Source organism: Triturus cristatus, chromosome 11, assembly GCF_964204655.1.
Source record: "Triturus cristatus chromosome 11, aTriCri1.1, whole genome shotgun sequence".
Classification (NCBI taxonomy): domain Eukaryota; kingdom Metazoa; phylum Chordata; class Amphibia; order Caudata; family Salamandridae; genus Triturus; species Triturus cristatus.
This window is the reverse complement of record NC_140594.1, coordinates 209,402,270-209,424,484: the sequence shown is the minus strand read 5'-3', so window position 1 is coordinate 209,424,484 and position 22,215 is coordinate 209,402,270. Positions and strand designations below refer to the sequence as shown.

The 22,215-nt window shown below is 49.6% G+C and overlaps 1 protein-coding gene across 4 annotated transcripts in view; it reads right to left on the bottom strand.

Moving 5' to 3' along the window:
• ACACB (acetyl-CoA carboxylase beta) overlaps positions 1–22,215 on the bottom strand; it is a 2,187,049-nt gene that overhangs the window by 1,906,612 nt on the left and 258,222 nt on the right. The window lies entirely within an intron of this gene.

The window sequence follows — 22,215 nt, the reverse complement described above, 5'->3', positions numbered from 1 at the left end:
ACCTTGTGAATAGATTCCCACAGCAGTCCCCACTCCCGGAGGAGGGTGTCCACCCTTCTATACCAGAAAGTCCTGAAGGACGGAACGAGCAAAATGACCGTCCCTCCTCACCTCGGTGTCTAAGCAATAATGTTTTGCGAAGGTGTGAAGGGAGGCCCAAGTTGCCGCCCTACAAATGTCCTCCACAGAAACGCCCCTAGAGAAAGCAGAAGTGGAAGACTTTGCTCTAGTGGAATGAGCCCTTAAACCCTCTGGAGGTTCCTTACAAACCAAAGAGTAGCATATCTTGATGCACAAGAAAATCCATCTGGAAAGGGTGCGCTTGTGCACCGCTCGACCTTTCCTGCAGCCAACAAAGCCCACGAAGAGCTGGTTATCAACTCTGAAGTCTTTAGTCCTGTCCAGATAGAAGCTCACCGCCCTCTTAGGATCCAAGCGGTGAAGTCTCTCCTCCTCCTTGGAAGGGTGAGGGGGAGGATAAAAGGTAGGAAGGGTAATGGACTGCCCCAGATGGAAGGGAGTTACCAACTTAGGCAGAAACGCAGCCCTGGTCCTGAGTACCATTCTTTTAGCATGAATGCTCAAGAACGGGGGTTTTGAACTTAAAGCTTGAAGCTCACTTACCCTCCTTGCCGAGGTGATTGCAACGAGAAAAACCGCCTTAAAAGACAACAGTCTCAAGGTAAGGGCCCGAAGGGAGAACCCATAAGATAAGCCAAGACAAGGTTTAAGTCCCATTGAGGGACAATAAAGGGAGTAGGAGGAAACCTGTTTGTGAGGCCCTTAAGAAAACAAAGAACAATAGGTGATTTGAATAATGACGGCTGATCCGGCAAGCAAAGGAAAGCCGACAAAGCCGATAAATATCCTTTTACAGTAGCCACAGCAAAGCCTTGCTGAGCAAGAGAAAGGGCAAACTGCAGAGTGTCAGATAAACAAGCCTTCAAAGGATCAATTGACTTCTCTCCACACCAGAGAACAAATTTAGACCACCTATAGGAATAGATAAATTTGGTGGAATGACCTCTGGCAGACAAAATTACATCTACCACATCAGATGGGAGAGAAAAAGAGTTCATGTTGCCCCGTTCAATCTCCAGGCATGAAGGTGTAAGCTCTGGAGGTGGGGGTGTAGAACCTGCCCCTCCGATTGCGAGAGGAGGTCTGCCCTGAGAGGGAGACGGAGCGGAGGGCACGAGGAGAGGTGGAGAAGATCTGAATACCACACCCTTCTTGGCCAATCCGGGGCGATCAATATGACTTGGGCCCGGTCTTGGCGAATCTTCCTCCAAACCCGAGCAATCAAGGGTGTGGGAGAAAACGCGTAAAGGAGTAGTGAGCTCCAACTCAACTGAAACGCGTCCCCCAACGCTCCCTGCATCGGATACTGGAGACTGCAGAATGACGGGCAGTGAGCATTCTCGTGAGTGGCGAACAGGTCCACCCGAGGAGTTCCCCACATCCGAAAGACGTGACGAACCACCTCCGGATGGAGCCTCCACTCGTGGTCGGCGGAGAACTGCCGACTGAGACTGTCTGCACGCACGTTCAGCACCCCGGCCAGATGATTTGCCATCAGACAAATCTGATTGTCCTGAGCCCAGGACCATAGACGCAGGGCCTCTCTGCAGAGACAAAGAGACCCCACTCCTCCCTGCTTGTTGACATACCACATTGCGGTAGTGTTGTCCGTCAGGGCTTGAACAGACTGACTGAGAAGGGAAGGGAGGAAGGCCTTGAGTGCTAAACGAATCGCCCGCAACTCCAGAAGGTTGATGTGAAGCAACCTTTCCTCTGGAGACCAAAGACTCTTGATCTCCAGATCCCCCAGATGAGCACCCCACCCTAAAGTGGATGCATCCGTTATCACTGTGGCCACCGATGGAGGTAGATGGAAGGGCTTTCCTTGAGACAGATTGCCCTCCACGCTCCACCAAGACAGATCCGCCGCAGCTTCTCTGGAGATCCTCACAGACTCCCTGAGATCTCCTTTGTGCTGATACCACTGCCTGCGGAGGCACCACTGGAGTGCCCTCATGTGCCAGAGTGCATGGTTGACCAACAGAATGCAGGAAGCAAACAGACCGAGCAGGCAAAGAACCTTCAGGACTGGAACGACCGCTCCATTACAAAATAAAGGAATCATTTCCTGTATGTCGAGAATCCTTTGAGGAGGAGGGAATGCTTGACACACAGTAGTGTCCAGTACCACACCTATGAACAGGTTGGGGTGAGAAGGCACCAGGTGAGATTTGGGCACGTTTATCGAAAAACCCAATTTGAACAACAGCTGAGTTGTATCCTGCATATGATGTAGCACCTTCTCTGGCGACTCTGCTTTGATCAGCCAGTCGTCCAGATAGGGGAAAACGGAAATCCCCGACCTTCTGAGATGGGCTGCCACCACTGCCATCACCTTCGTGAAGACTCGGGGTGCAGTAGTAAGACCAAACGGAAGGACCGCAAACTGATAATGCTGCGATCCTACCGTAAACCGGAGATACTTCCTGTGCGACTTCAGGATGGGGATGTGAAAATACGCATCCTGCAAGTCGATCGACACCATCCAGTCCTCCTGATTCCGCGTTTGAAGAACCTGCGCAAGGGTGAGCATCTTGAACTTATCTTGCTTCAGATAAAGATTCAAGACCCTGAGGTCCAATATCGGACGCAATCTGCCGTCCTTTTTCGGAATCAGGAAATACCGGGAGTAGCATCCCTGACCCCTCTCCTGCTCTGGAACCACCTCTATCGCACCTTTCTGTAGTAACTTCAGGACTTCCTCCTGTAGGAGAAGACGATGGTTCTCTGAGCAAGCCCCTTGACAAGGTGTCACGATTAACCGAGCTCCTCAGGATCAGGATGATGCTTAGAGGGGTCCACCTCCTGACTTCCCCACACTCTGACTGGACAAACACACACAGAGCATAGAGGTAATCAAGCGAGGGATAGGGTAGGGTAGGAACAGCAGTGGAAGGGATACCTGAAATGAAACAAACAAATGGTTAACACTATGCAGATCCCTTCCCACGCTCGTAAAATTCTCGCTAAACAGCTTCCGTACCCAGAGTAGCTTTTTCCTTGAGGTGAACCCTTCCTCTCTGTCTTTCTACAGCAAGATGCGTCTCTCACCATAGGGAAGCTGCGATACCTAAAAGCCAAAGCATACGTTAGCAACTCACTTATACACTGTACCCAGTATTGGCATAATCGTAATCCTCCATATACGTATCCCCAATCTCACACCCCATAAATCAACGGGAAAAGGCCAACTCCAGTACCAGAGGAAAGAATTTGGTGTCCCCACCAAATTGGCGTAAGGTATGTAAATAAAGATTCCCACACAGGGCCACGGTACTGTACTGTCCCAGGGATGTTCCTGAATACCGGAGTGTCAAAGTATAGGATCCCAAGACATAACCAGCCGTCCTGGCCTTGCAGTCTGTTCTTCTGGGCTAAAGGAAGTCCGCCAAAACTCGAAACAAAAACATAATCAATGTCTTTCCCTCCTGACCTCCTCACCGGATGTCAGGAGGCTTACCAGCGCTCCAGAGACCCCAACAGCTCAAGGGACCAAGTAGCTTCGAGGAATCAGCTGCTAATCAGTCCCCAGGCGATCCCGCTCGGCCGAGCGGGTCGCAAAGGTAGACTCGGACGGAGCCCACCGCAACGTGAGAGGCTTGGTATTTCTGCAGCAGCCGCTAGTGGAAACCAACAGCGGATGGCAAGCGCGTCTTGCTCAGCCGAGCGAACGCGGTAGAAGGCTCGGACGGAGCCCAAGGACGAAGGATAGCAGATCTTCGCATCTCAGCTGAGAACGCCAATCCACCGGGAAACACAGGTAGAGGATCCAGAGCAAACGCTCTGCAGACGCCAGGTCAGAATCACGTACAATGCTCCCTGCGCGGTACGTGATTACATGGCCATAGCCCTTCCCAGAAGGAAGGCCTTCTGGGAAGCGTAGTTTAGCGATCCTGCAGGTACGGTAGGCGCCATACGTCAGTTCCTGACACTTGGAAGGAATTCCCGAAAGGGAAGGGTGTACCCATTCTCTACAAGATCTAGAACCCAAAGATCTGTAGTTACAGATTCCCAATCTTGTAGAAAATGGGTAAGCCGGCCCCCCACAGGACCAACATGATCCAGAATGGCGGATCTAGGGCTGCTTTGCGGTGGAAGGAGGGGCTGAAGAGGAAGAGGAGGAGAGTTGACGGCCACGTGAGCGACCCCCGATTCTACCTCTGTATCCTTTAGACAAAGAGCCTTGCTGCTGCTGCTGCTGTGGGGTCTGCCTGTAGGAACAAAAGTTTGCCCTTCCGAAACCTCTGTACCTTTTAAACGACCCCCTTGACTGGGATTAAAGGCCTGGAGACTTAGCCGTAGCCTTGCTCTCCTTAAAATGTTCAAGAGCAGCATCTGCCTTTTTGCCAAACAAACCAGATCCATCAAATGGCAAGTCCAACAGAGTCAACTGTACATCCGGGGAAAACTCCGAAGACTTCAGCCACGCACCCCTCCTGGTGGCAACAGAAGATCCCATGACCCTTGCCATTGAATCCGCCATGTCCAGCCCACTTTGGATCACCTGGCGTGCTGCTGCCTCGGCATCCGTCAAGATCTCATTAAAACCAACCCTATCCTCCTCAGATAGTTTTGGTGCCAGTTTCTTAGCAGAGTCCATGAGCGCATGAACATAGCGTCCCAAAAGGCAAGTGGCATTTGTTGATTTTAGTGCCATGCTGGCCGATGGAAAGACCTTTTTGGCCGACTGGTCCAGCTTTTTAGCCTCTCTGTCTCCCGGAACCTGAGGAAAAGCACCCTTGGATTTCCCTGAACAAGCCGCCTGAATAACCAGGCTCTCAGGCGGTGGATGTGATGTCAAGAACTCAGGGTCCCCTGGAGCTGCCCTATACCTCCTAGCAACCGTCTTAGAGACTGCGGGAGCAGAAAAAGGCTTACGCCACACCTCCAACACGGGGTCAATAATGGCTTAATTAAAAGGCAACAACGGCTCCGAAACCGCAGTAGGAGAATGCAACACTTCAGTCAAGATGTTTGATTTGAACTCAGTAGTTGGCAACTGAAGATCCAGCAGTTCTGCAGCCTTCCTGATGACTGCATGATATGGAGCCACATCCTTCGAGGGTTCATCGGAAGGTGGAGTAATTTCCCACTCAGGAGACAAATCCAGTCCACTAGCCTCTTTAGGCTCCTCAAACACCTCGTCAGACTCCACCAGCTCTCCTTCTTCTGCTTCTTCCAGAGGGTACCTTCGCTCATCAACCACTCTCTGAGCCTCCCTTCTGGACCGAATCCGTACAAGCGGCGTCAGCGGCGCCATGTTCGAATCCGACGGCGCCGGCGTCGAACGTGGATCCGCAGGAGCAGCCGGCGTCGAACGAGGTCGAGCTGGCGCCAGTGAAGAAGGAAGCGGCGTCAACGTCCTCGGCGCCGGTAGATGCCAAGACGGCGTCGCCGGAAAAAATGGCATGAAAGGGGCCTGCGGATAGACTTGCGGCACCACCAAATTAAATGCCATTGGACCCATCGGACCCGCAGGTGCACCAGTGGTGTACATGGCTCTCGCAAATACCCCGTACATAGCATTTAAATAATGTGAGGGGTCCTGACCTGGTCCAGGGAACGCAGGGTACTGGTCAGGCATCACCGGACTCGGGCCAACCGGCGCCGACGGTGGAATAAGCGGCGTCGCAGGCTCACCCGGTACTTGAAGTTCCTCAACCGGGGCCGGAGACGGAGCCGGAGATGAATCTGGAGATGGAACCGGCGTCGGAGATGGAACTGGAGCCGGAGAAGTAGCCGGAGCCGGCGAAGCCACTGGAGAAGAAGGACCAGGAGGCGAATCCGGAATGGGTGAAGGATACACAGAGTCCTTTCGGCGTCGAGTTGGTGACTTCGACTTCGGAGCCGAACTCTTGTCCGAGTGATGTCGAGAAGAGTGCCTCCTCCTTCTTGTGCTTCTTGGATCGTGAAGCTTGCCCCGAAGTAGACTTCACCGCCGACCTCGACCTCGATCGTGACCTCGACCTTGTCCTCGACTTCCTTCTTCCTCTCTTCTCCTTTTTCATCCTGGCGATGAAGAGTTTTGCCTCCCTTTCTTTTAGAGCCTTGGAGCTCATCTTGCGACAGCAAGAACAACACACAGTCGTCATGTGGATCTGTGATCGACATGTGTTTGCCACATTCACGACAGGGCTTGAAGCCCGACTTCCTTGTCAACATCTTTCTCGAAAGAGAAACAGAGAAACCCAGAAAAACACAAAGTAACAGTAAAGCTACCAACAGCGATTCCCGAAATCCGTTGGCGTCGACGGAGCGGAAAAAAGGGAACTGACGTCATCACGCCGACGAAGTCTTCTTATGGAGCCGGTGACGTCAGCGGACTTGCGAGCGGAGCCGTGTCTCTGTGACGTCGTCTTCGACCTCATCGGCGTGGACTGCTACAAAAGTTTCCGAATGTTGCTGGCGCAGGGGATATTCACAAGGTGAGGAATCCACTGGCAGATGTATCCATCAGAAAAAACACTTCCTAGACCTAAACCACAAGGAATCAGATCGTCAATTGGTGGTATTGGAGGTTATGAAGAAACGAAAAACAGACATCAGTAGAAACCTGCATGTCAGTTAACAACGCTGGGTATACCGGTTAAGCACATGGGACACAGGCCTGAATGATGAAATTCCGTGGCTGCAGCTGGCACGGTAACACATTTACAGTGCCATACAGCAAACAAAGTAACATTAAGAACACATGTATACACATGTAGCTATGACATGGGGTACTTAAATAGGTATAAATCCATGACTAAAACGAAATTACACACCTTAACCAACCACACACTTACCCCCATTATCTAACGTGGGCAAACTCAGAGTGTGCGCCAAACATACATGGCCTTTAAAATAAAATACCCCTCGGATGAGATCGCAGGAAGGAGAAATAACCGCCAACATCATACGTGGCACAACCACACTGGGTTGTATCTGTACGTGTGTACCTTCGAAAATATATCCAGCCCCATGCTCATCCACTCAATGAGGAAATTTGCTGTGCTTTATATATACCCGTTTACAAGATGAAACGTGACGTCCACACTAGTATTGGCTATCCTGTGGTTTGGCCATAGTAATGAGATTACTAATAGATGTACCATATCTGACACCAATCACTTGGTCACATGTAGTTTGACCATGGTAATGGGATATTGATTGTTTACAGCGTTCTGGTTATGCCAACACTAGCACGCAGGCATGCGCATCAAGTCAGGCAGTGCCTGACTTTCAAGAAACATGGCTGCCAAGCGCATGCGCTTTTGAAATATAGGCACAGGACGCATGCGAGGCAGATTCACTGCACGTCCTTCCAAAACGGGGAGGAGAGCTGAAGGCATCCACACTGTCCTCCCGCAGACACTCCCTCTAGAACAACGCCCACCTAGCAGGGAGGCAGTATCTCACGAGCGGATCACTTCCTAGGTAACGCCCTTAACCAGGCAATCAGGCACGATCCCACCAAGACACCAGACCTTGTCCAAGTGTCACTGATTGATTCCCAATTAACAAGCAATCAGACAAACCAGGGGCACTATAAAAGACCACTCCCTTCCCACCATTATTCACCGGCGGGGAGGCAAAGCGGACAACAGTAGGAGACACGGCGGAAGGCGCTGAAAAAGACAGTAAGAGTGTGTGTGTTGTGGATGGATGTCAGAGCGTACTTAAACGCGCTGGTGCATTTCAACCCTTACCACTGGAACGCACCATTTTTAACATGCATCTGTGTATATGCTTTTTTCTCCCTATCATGGACCTGATTTATCAACACCAGGCTGTGATTTTGTGTCTCTCTTTCCAGGATGTCAAAGTAGGGCCTTCCACCCTCGACCTCCCATGGAGTAAGTAGGATAGTGACCTAGGGTAAGCAGTAAGAGACAATTCTTCACTCCTTTACAAGTGTTGACACGTATGACTGACACGTGTTTTTCACTTAGAAACCACCACGCGCTCTTTAAAGTGTGGTGATGTATGCAATGTAACATTACAAACAGAAACCCTCATATTCTGTATGTATTTGTTTTTCTTTTTCTACAGGCATTGCTTTTGAGTACTATACTAGCGGGGAGAGTGATATCTACATACACCCCCCCCTTTTTCTTTAGTGGTTGATCTTTATTTATACATTTTGTATATGTAGACGGAGCCCCCTAACATACTTGATCCTGAGGAATGCTATGTACCCTCCGGGGACCCTTAGCAGAAACATGTTGACCACATTTAGCACGGTGAGGGGATAATTAGTTCCCATATCACCGCTCACTTCTTTTAATACCTTACAGTGCCAATTTAATTAAATTAGTCTTTTTGACAACTGTAATGGTTTTTAAATCACTTTTCACTACTCACGGGCTCCCACTTAGTTTAGAAGTGTTTCCCTGTCTCCAGGTGTATGCCCGCCCTCTATCAAACAAAGTTTTTAGAGGGCGAGGACAGCCTATGATGAAGCATGACACCAGGTGGTGTGTCAGGCCAATCCTTCACTATTTGTGAGATGCCCCCACCTGACACGCATTTCTAAAAATCCTGTAGAAATTCCAACTAGGGGCAGCCCCATTTGTGCTTACATTCCGTGTTGGAGGCTGGCTAGTCCCTAGGCCCTGTGCCTCTAGTTCCCATCCCTAGTCAATAACTTGGGCTAGTGTGTTTGAAAGCAGCTTTAAGAGCCATAACATCTGCTCTACTCCAAGGAGTATAGACCCAATTATAGACAAAATATCCCTTTGCATCATCTGAATCTTTATCAGCACTTGTTCCCACACCTTTTGGAGGAACATACAAAGGCGCAGCTTCACGCATCGGTTTCACAGTAAACACAGTATCACTAGGGTCATTGTCTGCCCCCAAAACCTCTTCTTTTTGCACTGGGGTCGGAACTGTTTGTGCAGTTTTTCCTTTACCAGCTGATTTTAGCTCCGCTTTTAAACGTAGTGTATCATGTCTTAATTTAACTACTCGCCTAATTAAATCAGGTATATTTGAAAAAAGAGAGGTTCCATCATTTAATTGTTTATAATCAGAATTGATATCAGTGGGCTTTAAGTTTTTAGAAACGTTTCTAAAACCAAGTATTACCTCCCAGGTAAACTTCTCTGCAAAATATAACTGATCTAAATCCTTCCACTGCTGAACCATCGCTACAAGGTCTGGGCAGAAGTAGTCCCATGAGCTTCTTTGTGAGCAGTGGATCTGATAATGGCTTTTTTATCAGTAGTCAAAGTAGAGCATGTCTGCCGCCCATCTTGCTTATCTATGTCTTTATCATCTGAAGAAAAATGTTCTTCTTCAGAAAGATCATCCTCAAGGGCAGAGGGAAATTTATACGGGGGCCGAGGTCGATCTAACAAAATGGAGTCATCCTGAGGTTTAAAAGTATGGGATAAATGGAGCGCCTAATAGGGTACTAGCCAGTTACCTCTAAACGACGCTCCCTTTCCTCTCTTTCTTTTATTGCCTTCATCTCTTTACTTTTTAATTCCAATGCTTTTTGATATATCGTTTTTCACTGTTCTTTTTCTGCTATAGCTTCTTCTCTCCTCACTCTCTCTTGCACTTCTTTCTCCCACATTCGTACACAATCAAACATATCTTGTTGACTTTTTCTCTTGAATAAACACTGCTCTACATATTGAATCTTTTTAAAGCCAAATGACCCATTTACAGGCCATCGTAAATCAGAATCTTTTTTCGTATATTTGTTCCACAGTGTACTATACATTATGGAAGAAATACCGTATTTAATAAACATATGTCTATTAGGTGTCCCCTCTGGGGGAGCCGGCTGACTTCTTTCTAAATCCGTTTTGGTACCACCAAGACAGCAACACAACCTACGGAGTGTGCTGGAAACAGGCATGCTACCAAATTTTTGTAAAATATTACTGCTCCAGAATATTCAAAAGTAGAGAAAAATCTCCATATTACCTGCCTTTATCTTTTGCAAAAAATAAATCAAACAAACAAAACCAGAATCTTGGCCAAGCAAACAAGAGTGCCGCTTCAGTGACCTTACCAAACAAGAGTCTCCAACCTCAAACTGCCAATCTCTTGGTCGACCTAATGGTCACTGCAAAACTAATGCCAAAGGATACCTCAGTTGGGACCGGCCAACACCTGGAGGGTCAAATCAAGAAAAACGGAAAAATCACCTCGGCTGCAAAGAAAAGGGTCTCCTCATGCAGGACGTCTCCTCCACTATTCCGTCAAGACCGCTCCTTTGGACGGCCGCGTCTCCGATGAGGCCCAACGTTGGGCACCAACTGTGGAAATGTGCCTTTTAATGAGCACACCGGTGCAGGGGTCACCCTTCTCTGTCCACGGGTCCTTAGACCAACAAAATAGAGATTGGCACTGAAGCTGGAATTCAAATAACAAGTTTATTAATCACTCATGAGTGGGACTACGTCCACACAGCACTCTCAAGTGCTGCCTGAGGTAGTACATTGAAGTCACAGAACACAGGCCTTATATACAGCTTTTTCTGCACTGGTAAGCATGGGGATACAAATAGAAAGTACAGGCCTACACAGGAATAGTTACCGACAAACATGGGCAGATGGGAGATCACTTAGTCAGCAAAGAGGGAGGGGAGTAGAGTCTGAGATCAGGTGTTCTGGCAGCTACAAACTCTTAGCATGCCTATTGCTTTTAGCTGAGTCAGGAGGTCAACTAAAATAGACAGCACAGGCAGGGAAAAAGACGAGCAGCAGAGTATGGGAGAATTACAAAGCCAACAAAATGGATGCCACAACCAAGATGGCTTCAGCCTATGCTAACAGAAATTATTCCAGATTTCCACAGGTGGACCCTCCAGTGGAACTATGCTAAGGGCAAAAGCAGTGCCCTTCTCCTGAAGGCAAGGCAAGAAGATAGATGTCAGTTGCCTACTAGGAGGATGGCCTTCTGTACCCTGAGGCCAGAGACCCCAAACCAGGGGCAGCCAGGAAAATGGTGGTCCCCCAAATGTACAGAGAGTTCATCCTTATCGTAGCCCATGACATTCCCCTAGCTGGACATCTGGAACAAACCAGAACTTGGGACAGGTTGTTTGCCCATTTGTATTGGCCTCAGATGTCTGAAAAAGTTTTGTCGCACCTGTGTGACTTGTCAAGTCAGTGGCAAGACAGGCTCACAACCAAAAGCTCCTTTAATTCTAATACCAGTGGTTGGGATTCCATTTGAGAGGGTAGGGATTGATATTGTTGGTCCCCTTGACCCTCAAACTGCATCTGGGAATAGATTTATCATAGTGGTAGTGGACCATGCTACTAGATACCTAGAGGCAATTCCTCTCAAGACTGTAACTGCTCCTGCAGTAGCAAAGGCCTTCCTTGGAATCTTCACCAGGGTTGGGTTACCTAAAGAGGTGGTCTTTGATAGAGAGACAAACTTCATGTCTGCTATGTGGGATGAATAGTGGGAGCAACACGTTTACTACCCCCATCACCCTCAGACAAATGATTCAGTTGAAAGGTGAATGAAACCATAAAAGCCATGATAATGGGCTTCTTTGAAAAACCCAGGATGTGGGATGTCATGTTATCTTGCCTATTGTTTGTCTACAGAGAGGTGCCACAAAGGGGGTTGGCTTCAGCCCTTTTAAACTTTTGTTTGGCCCTCCTGTGAGGGCTCTACTGAGTGTTGTAAGGAAAGTATGGGAGAGATCTCGCAAAAAGCCCAAGCAGGACATAGTGGATTAGTACTAGGGCTGCGTTTACATATGGCAGAGAATATGAAAAGGGCAAACAGGAACCGCAAGGCCAACCAGGAGCTTATCAAGCAATGATATGAACAGAAGTCAACATTGGTGGAGTACCAATCAGGTCAGCTGGTGTGGGTGTTGGAGCCTGTGACTCCCAGGGCCCTCCAAAACAATTGGACTGGGCCCTACCCAATCTTGGAGAAGAAGGGGGATGGCACCGATATGACTGACTCAGGCACCCCAAGGAGTCCTCATAGAGTTCTCCATGTAATTCGCCTAAAACCCCACCAGGACAGAGCTGACATGACCATGCTCATGGTCACTGATGTAGGCCAGGAGGAAGAAAGTGAACCCACCCCAACCTACTGTCAAACAACCCACCGGGTGGGCTAGTTGAGGATGTTGTTTTGTCAGACACCTTCACTGCAAAACTGCAATCTGACTGCCGGCAAGTCCTAGGTCAGTTTGTTGAGCTCTTTTCTCGAACCCTGGTCAGACAACGCGGTGTACCCAAGATGTGGACATTGGTGGCAGCCTCCCTGTCAGAAATAAGATTTACAGGTTATCAGACCTATGTAAGGGTTGCATTAAGAACGGTCAGCAAAATGTTAGAGCTTGGGGTTATTAAACGCTCTGACAGTCCCAGGGCCAGCCCAGTGGTACTGGTCCCCAAGCCTATTTTCAAAGGTGGCAAGCCTGATATGAGGTTTTGTGTGGATTACTGGGGTTTAAATGCAGTTACCAAAATTGATGATCACCCCATTCCAAGAACAGATGAATTAATTGGCAAGCTAGGTGCAGCCAAGTTTTTGAGTACCTTTGACTTAACATCAGGGTACTGGCAGATTCAACTCACCCAGAAAGAAAAGGAGGGGTCGGCATTTTCAACCCCAGAAGGCCACTACCAATTCAAAGTGCTTCCTTTTGGATCAAAACATGCACCTGCTGCCTTCCAGAGGTTGATGAATGAAGTCTTTTCAGGCCTGGGTGACTTTAGTGCAGCATATCTAGATGAAATAACTGTTTTTAGCTCCAACTGGGCGGATCACCTGGTCCACACCTCAAGGAAGTGTTACAGGCCCTGCATCAGGGAGGCCTAACTGTTGAGGCCAGTAAGTGCCAGATAGGACAGAGCTCTGTTGTGTACTTGGGCCACCTTGTAGGTGGAGGCCAACTTCAACCTCTTCAGCCCAAGATGCAGACTCGTGGGAGGCACCCAAAACCCAGATTCAAGTCAGGGCCTTCCTCGGCTTGACTGGATACTACAGGAGGTTTGTGGAGATTTACGGGACTATTGTGGCCCCACTCACTGAACTTTTCACCAAAAAGCAGCCTATGAAAGAAATCTGGACCATAGGATGCCAAAAGTCCTGTGAGACCTTGAAGGAGACTATGCACTGAACACCTGTACTGAAGGCACCTGACTATGGAAAGGAGTTAATTGTCTAAACAGACATATATGAAAGTGCTCTTTTTGTATGGTCAAGCCCCCCCCACTTATTGCACCAAATGCTGATGGTTATGACTAGGCCTGGGCGTAGTTCGCGAAGTAGCACTTCGCGAAGCTACGCAAAGTGAAGTTCGCACTACGCGAGCTACGCGTAGCACTTCGCGAACTGCGTAGTACCTTGTTCGCACTGTGCCAGATGTCGTTTTCAATGATTGCACAGTGCGGACAAGCAACCGGCACTGTGCAATCATTGAAAATGGCATCTTGCACAGTGCGAGCTGTAGTTTTCTGCTGCTCGAGTAGATTTTTACTCGAGCTTCACCTTTCTCAACGCGAACTGGTAGTTTCTCATCGCGAGCGGTCGCGAGCTTGCGCGACCACTAACAATGAGAAACCTGACCTCCTCGCGTTGGGAATCTCGCCGGGAGGCTTATTTTCCATGCTCGCGATCGCCAACTTGAAGTTGCTGATCGCGAACAAGGAAAAAGTCTCGCCGGGATGTCATTTTGCTTGCTTGCGGTCGCCAACTTGACGTTGAGGACCGCGAGCAAGCAAAAAATGACCGCAGCACTACGCTACGCGTGTTCGCACTGTGCTACGTGCAGTTCGCGTAGTGCGAAGTAGCGCGAACTTCGCAAACTACGCGAGCGTAGCGTAGTGCTTTGCCCAGGCTTAGTTATGACTATGATAGTGCACTGGAGTCTGCTGTCCAGACCCCAGTGCATGTGCCACCTTTGGCGACGCAAGTAAAGTACTGACAGTAGACATACTATTACAGACTTCAGGAGCAGTGCAAACTGCTCAAACTTGACTGTCCCCTTCCCATGTGTAAACACAACAGTTAATGGACAGAATGCAGAACAATGTCATACATTCACCCCAGTACAGAGATCTGAGCCTAAATCCATCGTTTTTTTGCTCACCATGCCATTCCAGTTTGAACCCAGCCATATGCAAATCAGTCTTGACCCTGTGCCTCATTGGAACAGTCCAGCCCGAACTGCCAAGCCAGGTCCTCCCTGGACTGGAAACAAGCATCCTAGGACTGGTTTCGGGGTTTCACCCCTCTTCAGCCAGGATAGCTTGAGTCCCGTGGCATGGAGAGCACGAGACCCACGTCTGGGCATACCCGTCCCACTCGGGGTGAAAAATGCAAAAACAACAGTTGATGGAGAATGCAGAGCAATGTCATACATTCACCCCAGTACAGAGATCTGGGCCTAAATCCATCGTTTTTTTGCTCACCATGCCATTCCAGTTTGAACCCAGCCATATGCAAATCAGTCCTGACCCTGTGCCTCATGGGAACAGTCCAGCCTGAACTGCCAAGCCAGGTCCGTCCTGGACTGGAAACAAGCATCCCAGGACCGGTTTCGGGGTAAAGCACCCGGTTTTCCACTCAAGGCGCTATTGTGGGCCATACCAGCATAACTGGACCAATCCCTTTGAATTCCTACATGCCACAAAAGTATTTCATGCCTCTCCCTTTTCTTTGACACACACCTCATGCAGCGGCTCTGTTCTCTTCCACAGGGCACTGTAGTAGAGTTATGTAGAGAACGAGGCACTACACAGCCTAAGTTATGATGGGATAACTGCACTCTGGTCACAAAGGGAGTACTTCAGTGTCTCGAAGTAGGGTGTGGGGTTTCTAATTTATCGGCAGGCACACACCTGTTTAGTTCACACAATTTGATGTGGAGAGAATGTATGCAGTCTCTTCAAAGGGTACAGGAAAAGGGGTGTCTGAAATTCCTCTCCTAGGGGAACACTAGTACCCTCTCTCCATGCACCCCACAACCCTAGCGCATATAAGGCTAAGGTCACATTTAACCTCCCTCCACACTCATTTATACCTGCACTTTGCTCATGACCCTTTTGCCCCGCCAATTCTTCACGTGTCCTCTTCACATTCACAGAGTGTCCTCTGCTTTGCTGCTTACCCTCAATCGCATGCATAGTTACACGGCTGGAGACTCCTGTTGCTCCAGCGCTAGCCAGCCTTCTCAACCTTATCCATGCTCTTCTGCCCATCGTACCATGCTGCTGCACCTCTCAGAATCCCGGTGGAGAGCAGGGACCTTCCCTGGCATCCACACCTCAAGAACATGGGAAGAATGGCGCAGAGTAAAGTTTAAACCCTCAGGAAGCATGAAAGTGCAACATTCTTTCGAAAGAAGCCCTAGAAACCTATCTCTACTTAATGACAACAGCTGGTTTAAAAAAATACCAATGTGAAAAAAAAAAAACATGTGTCTGCTCAACACATCCTGTGATTCTGGGCAATTTTGGGACGGGCGCTGATAAACTCCGCCTCGTGACGTGGACAGTATTTGCCAAACCAGAGGAGCATAGAGTGGTGTGAACTCTGCCCACAGAGTGGAGTTTACCACTCAAGCCTAAGTACAGCACACATACCTCATGCTATTTTTAAGTTGGGCAGTGGGATTCTTCAAGGAAGCCATATTAAGCCACACACACTGCATTCTGGGACTTGTAGTTTAGTTGTTAGCATTTTAAGTATGGGATAAAAATGTTTCTTGTACTGTTTTCTTTTAGCCTTTTAAAAACGTTATCACTGCTTTGTCTTTTAAGCACAATTTTGTCATCGTTATGGACAAATGTTTTTCGCAGTAGCAATTCATCCTGATTACTGCTCAAAACGTGCTTGCTTTTGTCGTACCCACTTCCTTAATCCCTTACTGCATTTTTAAGTGACATTAAATAAATAATGCCATCCTTGCCCCGCAGGATTGTTGTGATCCATTCAAACAATAAGTTTGGGCTAAAAATCTGTTTCTTGTTCTGTTTTCTTTTGGCCTTGTGAAAAAGTTATCACAACTTCGTCTTTTCAGCACAATTTTGTCATCTTTATGGAAAAATGTTTGCAGTAACAATTCATCCTATTACTGCTCAAAATGTGCTCTTTTTTGTCATTCCTACTTCCTTCATCCCTAGCTTCCTTTTTTAGTGACATAAAATAAATAGTGCCATCCTTGCCCTGCAGGATTGTTGTGATCCATTCACATCCATTTTAATAACCAACCAAGAACACAAATCAACTACACAACACACAATGCCCCCAAGCACAATTTCACAATTAAAAAATCCCATCCAACCCATTCCACTCCACACCACATATATCCATTCTACTACAAACCAAAATACATGGGTAAAAGCACATTTTCATTTACAACACCAGTAGCCCTAACGCTCACAAATGCGAGACCGATTGCATTGCAAATGCTTGTTTCTTTCAGTGTCCTTTAAAAATCCTTACTTCCAAGTAGTTAATCTTTCCTATTTGTACCTTCTTTTCATTGGTTGTTCACTCCTATTGAGCAGCGCCCCAGTACTTGTAGCCTTCCATTTGTCCCATTTTAGCATCTGTTTAAGGACTACTTTTTATTTTCTCTAAGAGAATTTCACATGAGCGCTCAATGTTTTCAGTGGTTCCGTCTGAGTTCTGTAAACAAGGCTGTAATTCTTGTTCTTATCTCCTCACTTGGAATGTCTGTCGGGCCGCTTTAATTTACTTTTGCTAACTTCGAAATTAGAGGATTTCTCCAAACCCACAATCACCTCCCACTTCACTGCTTCATTCGTCCCACCACCACCTCCCTTTCTGTGTGTAGACCTTTTCCAGGTATGGGGGTGTGGGAGCCATGACCGGCGGATTGCCTTTATCGATGCCCTAGTGGTCCCGAGCCTGCACACTTCTTCTCCCTTTCACCCGCTTTTGTTTTTGGAACTGCGTCCCCCCCTTTGACTTTTTTGCACTTCTATCCTGCTCCCTGGCTTCGAATCTATGGACTGTTTGACTGTTTGAATTTTGCTCTGCCCGCCATTTTGTTGCTGGCCACCGTCGATTCGCAGGACCCTGACCCACCATCTTGTTTTGACCTCTGTCCTTTCCCCCTTGCCTCCGTTCTCCCCCTGATGATCCTCTATCGTTTTTCTCCCGCCTTCTAGTAATTGAACGTTTTCTCTTTTCGCCCGACTGCCTTTACTCCCTTCCCCCTCAGATTCCCTTCCCCCCTCCCCCACCTATTCTTTTACTCATATTCCTGTCGCCCTTTCCTTCCTTGCCTCTTATGATTTGTCATTTACTTTGAAATTTCTGTGAAAATTTTGTAATTTATGATTCGTGTAACTCGCTGTTGTTCCTGATATAAAGCGCTCTGATACCTTCGGGTCTAGCCAGCGCTATATAAAACTCAATAAATAAATATAGAGAAAACGTGCAACAACTTGCGCTGTATATACTGAAATTCCTGGTTTAGGGGTCCGATAAATGCAACACGGCGTGTGTTTGCTGTCCCGTATGGTTAAAGAAAACATGAATAATAAAATGGTAAAAATGCGACCCTCACAGTGTTTGCACAAGCAAAGTACTGTACTATCGACCAAAGGATTCACCCCAACAGAATCTAGGCTGATGTAATAGAATGTTCACGAGACAAAACCAAAAATTTCACTTTTTCCAATGGTCAAATGAAACACACTAATTATGAAAACCACAACACAAGTAAACCAGATATAATGAATCCGTGACCTAAATAACAACATCATTAACCAAAAAGTACAATATTATAATTTCCAAGTTGCTGAGATTGTAAACAAAAAACGTTGATACTCAATTAAGAAAGAGTTCTAAATAAAGTGAAACACGTCATACAATATAAAAAAGGATTTCTTGTGAAAAAATATTTTTATTAAAAACTGATTCAATTAGGCGTGGCTAGCAGCCGCGGAAGATGGCCGCTAGTTGAGTGAGCTGCGCTAGCTAACGGCGGAGCAGCCCTTTGAAATCCGGCATAATCCTGTGTCAAAAGTGCTGATTCCAGGTCGTGAAGTGCCTAGGTGGTGGTGTCGTTTGAGCGACGCTGAAAACCCCGAGCGCAGCGGACAAACTGCCTGTCTGATGGTGCATGGCCGGAGGCTCGACTTACCAAGATGGCACCCTCCCGGGCGTCCTGAACGGAGGAGGATACGGCGTTGATGCCCCGCCGAGGAACAATGGCCCTAATCTGACACTCGCTGGAGGAACCGGTGCGCTGGGCTGAGGTGGCGTATCTCCGCAGCTGTGTGTGTGGAGCGAGCGGGGGCGAGATCCGTTGCCCCGGTAGGGCAAGTGCTGCTGCAGCTGGGAGGCCTGGCAGCGCCTGTGCCCGGACGGTGCGACAAGGAATGAGCAGAGGGCCTGCGGGACTGTGCAGCGACTGACGGAGCCTGAGGCGGCGGCCCGGACAGCAGACCTGCCCGGAGACTACTGGTGTGGGGGGCCCATTCACCCCCCCTCACCTGCCACTGAATACATCAGAGGAAGCATTCCAGTTAATGGGTGGAGTGCGCTGACGCGGCTCCCTTGGGCCGACAGTTGCATGTGGTGTGGATCCCCGGCCGTGAGCAAGAGGCGGCCAGGGTCAAGATCAGCTGCATATCCACAGCCGGTGCTGCCTTGGCGGAGGAGCCCTGTAGGGTCCGTGGCCCCGATTGTGAAGTGGAGGGTGAGCAGGATGCCTGTGGGACTGTGAAGTGTTTGATTACGCCTGAAGTGGTCACCTGACAGACTGATCTGCCTGGGGGTGCCCGGAGGGGGGCCCTGACGACTACCATTGCGGGGGTCAGGTTCCCCCCCCCAGCCACTGCATACACAGCGAAGGGAGATATCGGGTGGCCGGGTGGAATACGCGGGCACAGCTTCCTGAGGCCTCGGCTGTGTGCCGGCCAGGTGGTGGACGCAGTGCGTCCTCATAAGATAGTTGAAGAGCCCATTCCCTCTGTCTACCGGTGCAAGGGAAGATCCGGGGGCTTGGCCGTGAAGGGGCCGCATTACCTGTGTGGTGGGGGGGTTACCCCCCGGAGGAGTGCTCAGCGACGGAGATGCTTGGAACGTTGGAAGGTTGCGCTAGCCCTCGTTGGGTAGGTGCTATGGGCCGCAACAGAGGACCAGGACCCGGACAGGCCAACCAGATAGATAAATACACGGTGGCCTTGGGCCGCGAGGATGGGGCAATGAGAGGAGGTCCAAATGAGGACATAGGTGACCAAAGCTCGGACCCATCCCTGAAGGATTTAATGAGGGCCATTACCGAATTGAGGGGGACTCTGGAGCCAAAGCTGGACTCTGTTACCGAGGAGGTTAATCTCCTGCGCGCGGACTTTCGCAAAATGACCGTGAAAGTGTCTACAGCAGAGGCCGACATTGGGGGCTTGAAGGCAAGGACGAAACACCTTGAAGACCAAGTTGCAACCCTCACGAAGAATCAAGCTGAGGTGCACGCCAGGCTCGAAGACCAGGAAGGAAGTGCCCGACGCAATAATATCCGTGTGGTGGGTGTACCGGAGGGTATGGAGGGGCCAGCAGAGGACCTAATTCTTAACCACCTCAAGCCTAAACGTCTGTCAAATGTTTTTTCAGTGGAGCGAGCACATAGAGCTTTGGGAGGAAAGCCTCACCCTGGGGCCCCCCACGTACAATTATTGCCTGCATCCTCAACTTTAGGTATAGGGACGCCACTTTGCAAGCAGCACCGATGCACGGGGACCTCCGCCATGATTATACGTGTTTTCCCTGACTTCACGCTGCATGTTCAGTGCCAGTGGCGCTCCTTCCACGCCATCAAACGGGCCCTCAGGGACCAAAACGTGAAGTACATGATGCTGTTTCCGGCCCGGCTCAAAATTATTGATGGAGGGAAAACGTACTTTGACACACTGGCGGATGCAAGCGAATGGCTGGAGGGCTGGCGCACTGTGGACCGCAGAACAGGCGGTCCGTGACTGAGCGGGATACTGAGCAGCCGGAACGAGAGGTGGATGGGTCGCCCGGCGGCCAGACGCAACGTACAGCTGAGTAACTCGGGGAAACCCATATACAAGTTGCAAGAGAGCTCTTTTTGGGGGCGTGCTATGTGGTTGGTGGGTAGTCCAGGGAAGGAAGCCGGGTACGGGTACTTCCCCGAACACTGAGAAACTGGTCCTCTTGATCGAAGTTTGGGTTTGGCACCCCGCCACACTTGGGGCTCTTACACTTTTTTTTTTTTTTTTGTTTTCAAAAACCTTTATTGTCACTTCAAAATGTACACCGCTATTTAGCCAACAACCCGGAGGCAGGCAGCATAGTGACGTGGCGGCGCGCCGCCAAAGCTTATCCACATCGTACATCTGAGCAGAATATCCAAAATAAGAATATACACGATTTATAGCAACAAACAACCAAAAAGCGACAGTCGAGGAACAGTAGCACACGCTAATCATCAGTACTCCTGTAGTTTCCAGCACGTTACCCACGCGGTGCCGCAGCCGCGGAAACACCAGGCAGCCCATCCAGTCATATCGCAGCCCAGCCACCAGAGTATCAGCGGTCAGGGTAGCGCATCCCCATCGCCAGTTAGCCTCCACATGCAGACCCAAAGCGCGCCCGTATCAAACCACCAGTCCAACCGCTCATGGCCTCAGTCCTCGCCAGTCGCATCCCTCCTCGCCAGCCAGTCCACTAACGGCTGCCATATATCCACAGGTCGTGAGCGCTGCGGCAACTGATCCCAATAGGCAGCGAGTTGGTCCTTGCAGTATATCGCGGACCTAACCCATCCCGCAACGGCCGGCGGGGCCTGCTTCTTCCAGTGTACCGCCAGCTGACGCTTGGCGAGCAGTAAGAGAAGGGCCACAAGACGACGCGACGCCGGGGGTATATTCTTAACAAAGCCCAGGAGGGCCACCAGTGGGTCCGGGACAATTAGCATGCCCACAATTTCACCGACAGCTTTGAAAATGGCATCCCAGAACCCGTCAATGGGTCCACATGTCCATACAAGATGGAAGAACGTAGCGTCCCCCGCGCCACATCTCCAACACTTCGCATCAGCCTGCAGGCCCATCTTAAAAAGTTGTATAGGTGTACGGTACGTCCTGTGTAAGTAGTTGAAATGTACCAGCCGCAGCCTATAGTTAGGCGACAATTGGTCAAGCTGGGCGCAGCAGAATTCCCACTGTTGTTCCGTGATGCGCACGCCCGCTTCCCCCTCCCACAGTGTCCTGGAGTCCACATGCGCAACAGACGTCGCGCGTTGTGTAGACCGGTATATGCGTGTTATTAATTTCCGCGAGGAGGAGTTGGACAGTACGTCCTCGAAGGCCGCCAGCGGCGGCGGGGCCTCCGGGAACGTAGGGTACCTCTGTTTACAGGCCGACCGTAATTGATAGTAGAGTAGCAGCTCCGATGCCGTCGGTTCAGAGGCCGCGGCCATGTCATGCAGTGTAAGGAAAGTATCGTCCGGATACAGGTCACCTGCCACCGTCAGCCCACACGCACGAGCCCGGCGCGCCACCGCCACGTCCGTCAGCGGACCCAACAGGGGATTGCCCTCCAAAGGCATGCTCGGGGCGTAGAGATCAGAGATGCCCGCGCGCCCAGCAATGCCCGCCCAGGCCCATCGCACCATTTCCACGGTGTCAATGTCTTCCCTAGGTCGTTTATATTTCTGGTACACCGCTGTCCGTAGCGGACACGGCGCCGCCACGTCCATCTCTATCGCCACGTGTGGCTGGTAAGGAATCGGGTGATGCCAATAGTGCAAGTATTGTGCCTGCGCGCTGTACGCATACAGCTCAAAGTCCGGGGCTGCTAGGCCCCCTTGACGGAAGGGGAGTGTAAGAAGGTTCCAAGCCACTCGAGGCTGCCTGCCCGCCCAGACCAGTTCGATCACGGCTGAGCGGAGGCGGCGGAAGAATGCCTTTGTTAGTGGTAAAGGGATGTTTACAAATAGATAAAGGAACTTGGGCACAACGACCATTTTCGCGATAGCAATGCGGCCCAACATGGAAAGCGGCAGCGCCTTCCATCTCTTCACCTTAGTCTCCAGCCACTCCATGGCCACCCCAAAGTTAGACAGCCTGTAACGCCCTGAACGTCTCAGGATCGTTTAACAGACACGACAATGAGGACGCAACCACTTGTGAAGGGTTAGTTCTTTTAATGAAG